Consider the following 9,032-nt stretch of genomic DNA (forward strand, 5'->3'; position numbering starts at 1 on the left):
TGGCAATTGAATCACAATGTAGACAAGTGTAATGTGCTGCGAATACACAGAAAGAAAGATCCCTTATCATTTAGCTACAATATAGCAGGTCAGCAACTGGAAGCAATTAATTCCATAAATTATCTGGGAGTACGCATTAGGAGTGATTTAAAATGGAATGATCATATAAAGTTGATCGTCGGTAAAGCAGATGTCATACTGAGATTCATTGGAAGAATCCTAAGGAAATGCAATCCGAAAACAAAGGAAGTAGGTTACAGTTCGCTTGTTCGCCCACGGCTTGAGTACTGCTCAGCGGTGTGGGATCCGTACCAGATAGGGTTGATAGAAGAGATAGAGAAGATCCAACGGAGAGCAGCGCGCTTCGTTACAGGATCATTTAGTAATCGCGAAAGCGTTCCGGAGATGATAGATAAACTCCAGTGGAAGACTCTGCAGGAGAGACGCTCAGTAGCTCGGTACGGGCTTTTGTTGATGTTTCGAGAACATACCTTCACCGAGTAGTCAAGAAGTATATTGCTCCCTCCTACGTATATCAAGCGAAGAGACGATGAGGATAAAATCAGAGAGATTAGAGCCCACACAGAGGGATACCGACAATCCTTCTTTCCACGAACAATACGAGACTGGAATAGAAGGGAGAATCGATAGAGGTACTCAAGGTGCCCTCCGCCCACACACCGTCAGGTGGCTTGCGGAGTATGGATGTAGATGTAGATGTGCGCCGGCTGACGGCGACGAGGAGACTGACCCTTCCTCCGCAAGTTCCGCAGCAGGTAAACAAGAAAGTCCTAAAGAGAAGCTACGACGTGCCTCCATTGAGACCACACTCCGGATGTATTATCGACTATCGATTTTTTAATTTTTAATTAATAGTCACTTGTTCGTTAATTACGTTACAATTATGTTTACGGTAATTGATCTGTGAGTCTGAAAGATTTCATTTTATTGATGTGTTTTTAATCTTATACTTTTTATCCAGTTGTATATTTTACCTTGCCAGGCTAGGAGCCTCACATTATTCGTATTTGTATTTTTATGTGACTTTTAAGTATAGATCTAATTCCACATATAGTATGTCAGTATATGTTTTATTGTCAGACGCTCGTTTTGCTATGTGAAGTAATTTTAATTAATGACTACGCATACAGCATTTTAACTATTACATTTTCGATACCTGTTAATCATGTACCCCAGCTATAGTGTCCTCTGCTGGCCTTAGTTCCTTTGTATAAATACCAGTCGCATTCTGATCATCACCAGCACTTACTACGTACCTACGTGTTTAGCTTGACGTTGATACTACATCAGAATATTTTTGGTATGTATGGTTGGTACACATGGGTATTAATCATGTAAACATTTTTATCTTTCTTATGTAGCACCAGGCGTTTTATAGATTTAGCTTCAGGAAACTGAACTTACTTGGTTACACTCTGGTTTTCTTTGTAACAGATCTGAGGATGGCAGTAGCCGAAACCAGTAATAGCGAAGTGTAATGGTTTGTGTGATCAAGACGGACCTGTAAAATTAAGTGCCGAAAACGCAAGAGCCAGTTAAATGGAAACGAGACAGATGGAGGAAAGTAATTAAACTGTTTATTATTTCAAAAATAATCACCATAACTGTTAGTACATTTATCCCACTGTGAGACAAGACGGGCAACGTCGTCATGGAAAAATGTTTGCGGTTACGTACGGAAACATGATTGTACCCAAGCGTGCAACTCTTCGCCCAAACAGTATCGACGCCCATGAATGTCTTCTGGGATCCAAAAAATGTGGAAATCGCATGGGGAAAGATCGGGACTGTAAGGAGGATGCGTAAGGGCATCCCATCGAAGACTCTGCAGCGTACCCGAAACAACCTTGGCAACATGTGGGCCTGTCCATATGTTACCAAAGTTGTTTCGACTTCGCTGCATAAGTTTATACATTTTGAAGAAAGATATTCGTGGCCATCGATTTGCCTCTGACGGAGAGGTGCACGTTTTTCCATAGGCATCAGCAAACATTTTTACATAAAGGTATTGACCGTCTTGTCTTAGAATGGGAGAAATATATTAAGAGTCGTGGCGATTACTTTTGAAGTATTAATTCAATTTTTTCCATCTTTCTCCTATTCATTTGACGGCCTCTTGTACACAAAAAGGAGCTTGAGGATCGACTGTAAGGCATTGCAAGAACCGTTGGCTGAACACGACACGGGGTCCGAAGTCGATAGGGATCAAACACGCACTTTCTGTGGATGGTAGGGGCGTAGCTGCACTTTCCGGAATACTCGCCACACAGCACCCTGTGAAACATTCATTTCACGTGCAACCGATCGAGTACGCTTGCAGGTATCTCATCCACTCGAGCAAGCACTGCAGCTTCTAAGTCAGGGGTCCGCGTTGTTCGTTATCCTCCTCGATCGTTGTACTGTGGTACCAACTGCCCTATTTCACTTAATCGTTGGAACAGTCTTGGAAATATGATGTGAGCCAGATGTCTTCTAGGTGAATGTTCGGTCGTCTGCAACCATTCCGCTTCTCTGCTGCTTCCATTTGCTCCCTTATAGACGAAAGCCGTCTGCACGTTTCGTCACCGAGTAGAACTCCATTTCGTTATGGCTGAGCGACGTTACTGCTGAAACTTGTAGACACAAACTGCTGCCTACTACAATACAGACATTGTACATCAGGATTGCTTGTACCAGTACACAGCAGCCATCTGCAATGGATTAGTTGAGCTATTTTCCCAACCTTTACACCTATGTGCTCGTCGGGACTGCGTATCCTGGGATCTTAGAAACAAGAGTACCGCTGAATGAAACTGTCTGGCAGATTAAAACTGTGTGCCGGACCGAGACTCGAACTCGGGCCCTTTGCCTTTCGCGGGCAAGTGCGCTTTCATCTGAGCTACCCAAGCACGAACCTCGCGGGAGAGCTTCTGTAAAGTTCGGAAAGTAGGAGACGAGGTACGGGCGGAAGTAAAGCTATGAGAGGGGGCGTGAGTCGTGCTTAGGTAGCTCAGATGAAAGAGCACTTGCCCGCGAAAGGCAAAGGTCCCGAGTTCGAGTCTCGGTCCGGCACACCGTTTTAATCTCCTAGGAAGTTTCATATCAGCACACGCTCCGCTGCACAGTGAAAATCTCATTCTAGTACCGCTGCACGTATTCCACTGTCAGAGGTATCAGAACTGTTTTCCATTATGACTTTTGACTCGACCCTTCCGGGCCAGGGTCCGAAGATCTCATATCGAAGCGTTTAGCCTTTTCCATCATTCCTGAAAGCTTGTAACATCATCACGTATTCACCCTCTGTAGTAGAAGAAATCAACAATTATATGTATACACTATTGGCAACAAAATACTGGGAACAGTAACTGCCCCAAAATACCTAGACTAACTGTCCGGAACGACCTAAAGCGTATTGACCGCATAAAACAAACAGCAGATGCCATGCTGAGACTCGCTAAAAGAACCTTATTGAAATGAAATCCAAACACGAAAGTACTAGCTTACAAAACAGTTGCGCGATAGGTTATTGAGTATTGCTGATCAGTCTGGAATCCCTCACAAGTTGGATGAGTAGGAGAAAGAGGCAAGATCCAACGGAGATCGGTGCACTCCATCACGGGATCGTTGAGACGGCGAGAGCGTAAAGGAGATTCTCAACAAATTCCAGCGGCAGACGCTGCAAGAGACGTATTGTTCTTCATTGAGAGGTTTAATATTGAAACTCCGAGAAAGTTCGTCCTGGGAAGAGTTTGGCAGCATATTACTGCCTCCTGCACACATCGTGCGAAATGACCACAACTAGAACATCCGAGAAATTACAGCTGATACGGAGGTTTATCGGCAATCATGCTGCAGGTAATGGGAAGAAAGGGTAATGGTTCCAGAAGTACCCCTCACTATACACCGTAAGTTGACTTACGGAGTGTAAACGTAGATGTAAAGGAAGACCAAGAAAATGTTATAAACGACCAGATTTCAACATTGTAATGATTCTAGCGGCCAGAACTCTGCAGCATTCTGTATGTCAGTCAAGTTATTTGTCACACGCGTGTTTCGGTGAAGATGATCACAGAATAATTGCAGCAAGGAACTTGAAAGATAGCCGCTTTAGCGCTAGCGTCTTTCACAGTAGCATTCTCGCACGCCAAATGTAAGTCATGTGTCAGCTCAGAGACGATCCGATCTTAGCCGACTCTGTGTGCTGGAACAGTGCATCATTGTAATAGGAACAGGCAGATTTCTCATAGGAACGCACAGAAACTTTGGCCGCGCGAATTTCGGTGGGACGCCTCGTGCCGTTTGGACACAAAAGCACTCAGTCCCTGGCAGCGCATTTAGCAGACTTGATTTGGATGGACGTCTTGTGCTTTCGAGATGGCTGCGTGCGATCGACAACTTTCAGCACTATGGTGAGATTGCAACAAGGGCCGAACATTCATTCCGTTTGTACACTCTAAAAGATATTCATACCGGTATCGACGGCAAATGCGAAATTGTAAACTTTGGCGGCTGATGGCTGAATGTGTGACGCTGCAGCGCAATTTCACCGCGTAGCCGACAAGGATAGTAAACAGGTGACACATCGTTTCGAGGGCATAGAGTCTTTGTGAATTTCACTCCGCGCCCTCAGTTGGACAGTAATTATGCCTCGAAGACAGGTGCGGTAACAATATACGCAGTTAGAATGAAATTAGAATTTCATTTTTACGCAATTTGGGTGCCTAGATCCCGAGAAATCAGTACCCAGAACAACCACCTCTGGCCGTAATAACGGCCTTGATACGCCTGGGCATTGAGTCAGAGCTTGGATGGCATGTACAGGTACAGCTGCTCATTCAGCTTTAACACGATACCACAGCTCATCACGAGTAGTGACAGGCGTATTGTGACGAGCCAGTTGCTCGGCCACCATTGACCAGACGTTTTCAGTTGGTGAGAGATATGGAGAATGTGCTGGCCAGGACAGCTGTCGAACATTTTCTGTTTCCAGAAAGGCCCGTACAGGACCTGCAACATGCGGTCGTGGATTATCCTGCTGAAATGTAGGGTTTCGCGGGGATCGAATGAAGGGTGGAGCCACGGGTCGTAATACATCTGAAATGTAACGTACACTGTTCAAAGTGCCGGCAATGCGAACAAGAGGTGACCGAGACGTGTAACCAATGGCAGCCCATACCATCACGCCGGGTGATACGCCAGTATGGCGATAACGAATACACGCTTCCAATGTGCGTTCACCGCGATGTCGCCAAACACGGATGCGACCATCATGATGCTGTAAACAGAACCAGGATTCATCCGAAAAAATGACGTTTACCATTCGTGCACCCAGGTTCGTCGTTGAGTACAACATGCAGGCGCTCCAGTCTGTGATGCAGCGTCAAGGGTAACCGCAGCCATGGTCTCCGAGCTGATAGTCCATGCTGCTGCAAGCGTCGTCGACCTGTTCGTGCAGATGGTTGTTGTCTTGCAAACGTCCGCATCTGTTGGCTCAGGGATTGAGACGTAGCTGCACGATGCGTTACAGCCATGCGGATAAGATGCCTGTCATCTCGACTGCCAGTGATACGAGGCCGTTGGGATCCAGCACGGCGTTCCGTATTACCCTCCTGAGCCCACCGATTCCATATTCTGCTAACAGTCATTGGATCTCGACCAACGCGAGCAGCAATGTCGCGATACGATAAACCGCAATTGCGATAGGCTACAATCCGACCTTTATCAGTATCGGAAACGTGATGATACACATTTCGCCTCCTTACAAGAGGGATCACAACAACGTTTCACCAGGCACAGCCGGTCAACTGCTGTATGTGTATGAGAAATCGGTTGGAAACTTTCCTCATGTCAGCACGTTGTAGATGTCGCCACCGGCGCCAACCCTGTGTGAATGCTCTGAAAAGCTAATCATTTGCATATCACAGCATCTTCTTCCTGTCGGTTGAATTTCGCGTCTGTAGCACTTCATCTTCGTGGTGTAGCAGTTTTAATGGTCAGTAGTGTATATATCAACGGGGACAGGTGAAAATGTGTGCCCCGACCGGGACTCGAACCCGGGACCTCCTGCTTACATGGCAGACTCTCTATCCATCTGAGGCACCGAGGGCACAGAGGGTAGCGCGACTACAGGGACTATCTCGCGCACGCCTCCCGCGAGACCCACATTCTCACCTTGCATGTCCATACACTACATTTGTAGTGTCCCACCCCAAGACACTCATTACTCGTGGGAGACATTCTTATCAAGTCCCGTAAGAGTCTGGGGAATATATGTGCATCAGCACAGAAGAAGGAGGTCATGGCCGGTATTGCCACAACTATATATTTATATAGATATATTATATATTATATTGTATATAATATATACACTCCTGGAAATGGAAAAAAGAACACATTGACACCGGTGTGTCAGACCCACCAAACTTGCTCCGGACACTGCGAGAGGGCTGCACAAGCAATGATCACACGCACGGCACAGCGGACACACCAGGAACCGCGGTGTTGGCCGTCGAATGGCGCTAGCTGCGCAGCATTTGTGCACCGCCGCCGTCAGTGTCAACCAGTTTGCCGTGGCATACGGAGCTCCATCGCAGTCTTTAACACTGGTAGCATGCCGCGACAACGTGGACGTGAACCGTATGTGCAGTTGACGGACTTTGAGCGAGGGCGTATAGTGGGCATGCGGGAGGCCGGGTGGACGTACCGCCGAATTGCTCAACACGTGGGGCGTGAGGTCTCCACAGTACATCGATGTTGTCGCCAGTGGTCGGCGGAAGGTGCACGTGCCCGTCGACCTGGGACCGGACCGCAGCGACGCACGGATGCACGCCAAGACCGTAGGATCCTACGCAGTGCCGTAGGGGACCGCACCGCCACTTCCCAGCAAATTAGGGACACTGTTGCCCCTGGGGTATCGGCGAGGACCATTCGCAACCGTCTCCATGAAGCTGGGCTACGGTCCCGCACACCGTTAGGCCGTCTTCCGCTCACACCCCAACATCGTGCAGCCCGCCTCCAGTGGTGTCGCGACAGGCGTGAATGGAGGGACGAATGGAGACGTGTCGTCTTCAGCGATGAGAGTCGCTTCTACCTTGGTGCCAATGATGGTCGTATGCGTGTTTGGCGTCGTGCAGGTGAGCGCCACAATCAGGACTGCATACGACCAAGGCACACAGGGCCAACACCTGGCATCATGGTGTGGGGAGCGATCTCCTACACTGGCCGTACACCACTGGTGATCGTCGAGGGGACACTGAATAGTGCACGGTACATCCAAACCGTCATCGAACCCATCGTTCTACCATTCCTAGACCGGCAAGGGAACTTGCTGTTCCAACAGGACAATGCACGTCCGCATGTATCCCGTGCCACCCAACGTGCTCTAGAAGGTGTAAGTCAACTACCCTGGCCAGCAAGATCTCCGGATCTGTCCCCCATTGAGCATGTCTGGGATTGGATGAAGCGTCGTCTCACGTGGTCTGCACGTCCAGCACGAACGCTGGTCCAGCTGAGGCGCCAGGTGGAAATGGCATGGCAAGCCGTTCCACAGGACTACATCCAGCATCTCTACGATCGTCTCCATGGGAGAATAGCAGCCTGCATTGCTGCGAAAGGTGGATATACACTGTACTAGTGCCGACATTGTGCATGCTCTGTTGCCTGTGTCTATGTGCCTGTGGTTCTGTCAGTGTGATCATGTGATGTATCTGACCCCAGGAATGTGTCAATAAAGTTTCCCCTTCCTGGGACAATGAATTCACGGTGTTCTTATTTCAATTTCCAGGAGTGTATAATATAATATTATATTATATTTATATAGATATATTATAAGTATATTATACGCAGTTGTCTGCATCTGAGACAGGGCGCGTATTTGGGCTCAAAGAATCCGGTTGGAGTGATGGATATTTGGATAGGAGCGCTGCTACTATTCGACAGTGTCGGCAGGAACGGGTCAACCAAGGCTGAACACAGCGTCAAGAAGGAAACGGTCGACCTAGAGAGACGACAGAACGTGAGGACCGAGCAGTCGTCAGAGCGGCACTCAGAGCCCCGGATTCATCACTGTCATTCATCTGACGTCCAGCTGGTGCTTTAGTAACCACAAGGACAATTAACAGGCGGACCACAGAAATGGGACTGAGCTCACGGCGCCCCTTCTGAAGACTACCAGTACACCAACAAGTCCGTTTGCTATGTTGTCGGGGACATTTGACCTGGAATGTCATTGACTGGAGTAGAATTATCTGAGCCCTGATGACCAGCACAGAGGGGTCTGGGACGCCCCAGACAGCGGTGGGATACCAACCTGACTGTCGCCCGCCATATGACCCGACAACCAGAGCGATGGTATGGGTTGCCGTTTCATTTCATAGAATGACACCTCTGCTGGTCGTCCGCGGCACCTTCATAGCACAGAGGTACGTCGACGATATTATACACTCCGCTTCGTTGCCTGCATGGAAAGCTATTCTGAGCTTACAGTTTAACAAGATAATGCCCGCCTGCACACGGCGAAAGTTTCTATTGCATGTCTTGGTTCTTGCCAAACCCTACCTTTGACAATGTGCGTTCACCGCACCGTCGTCTAACTGTTCGTGCAGATGGTTGTTGTCTTGCAAACGTCCCCATCTGTTGACTCAGGGATCGAGACGTGGCTGCACGATCCGTTACAGCCATGCGGATAAGATGCCTGTCATCTCAACTGCTAGTGATACGAGGCAGCAATGTCGCGATACGATAAACCGCAATCGCGATAGGGTAGAAGCCGACCTTTATCAAAGTCGGAAACGTGATGGTACGCCTTTCTCTCCCCAATTGAGAGCGTTTGGAGCACTATCGGGAGGGCCATCCGACCAGCTCTCGATTTTGACGATTTAACGTGCCATCGGACAGAATTTAGGACGACATTCCCAGAGGACATCCAACAACTATCATTCAATGTCAAGTCAAATAACTCCCTGCATAAGGGCCAGAGGTGGATCAACGCTTTACTGACTTGTTCAATTTGTGAAGATCTTTTTCTTAAATAC

General features: G+C 48.0%; 1 non-coding gene across 1 annotated transcript; it reads right to left on the reverse strand.

Annotated features, from left to right (window-relative positions):
* Positions 1-6,032: 6,032 nt before the first annotated feature.
* On the reverse strand, positions 6,033-6,107 carry Trnat-ugu. The gene has a single exon. It is a non-coding gene; the product is annotated as a tRNA-Thr (tRNA).
* Between the last annotated feature and the right edge of the window lie 2,925 nt (positions 6,108-9,032).

The sequence above is a fragment of the Schistocerca piceifrons genome, chromosome 4, assembly GCF_021461385.2.
Source record: "Schistocerca piceifrons isolate TAMUIC-IGC-003096 chromosome 4, iqSchPice1.1, whole genome shotgun sequence".
NCBI classification, from domain to species: Eukaryota; Metazoa; Arthropoda; class Insecta; order Orthoptera; family Acrididae; genus Schistocerca; species Schistocerca piceifrons.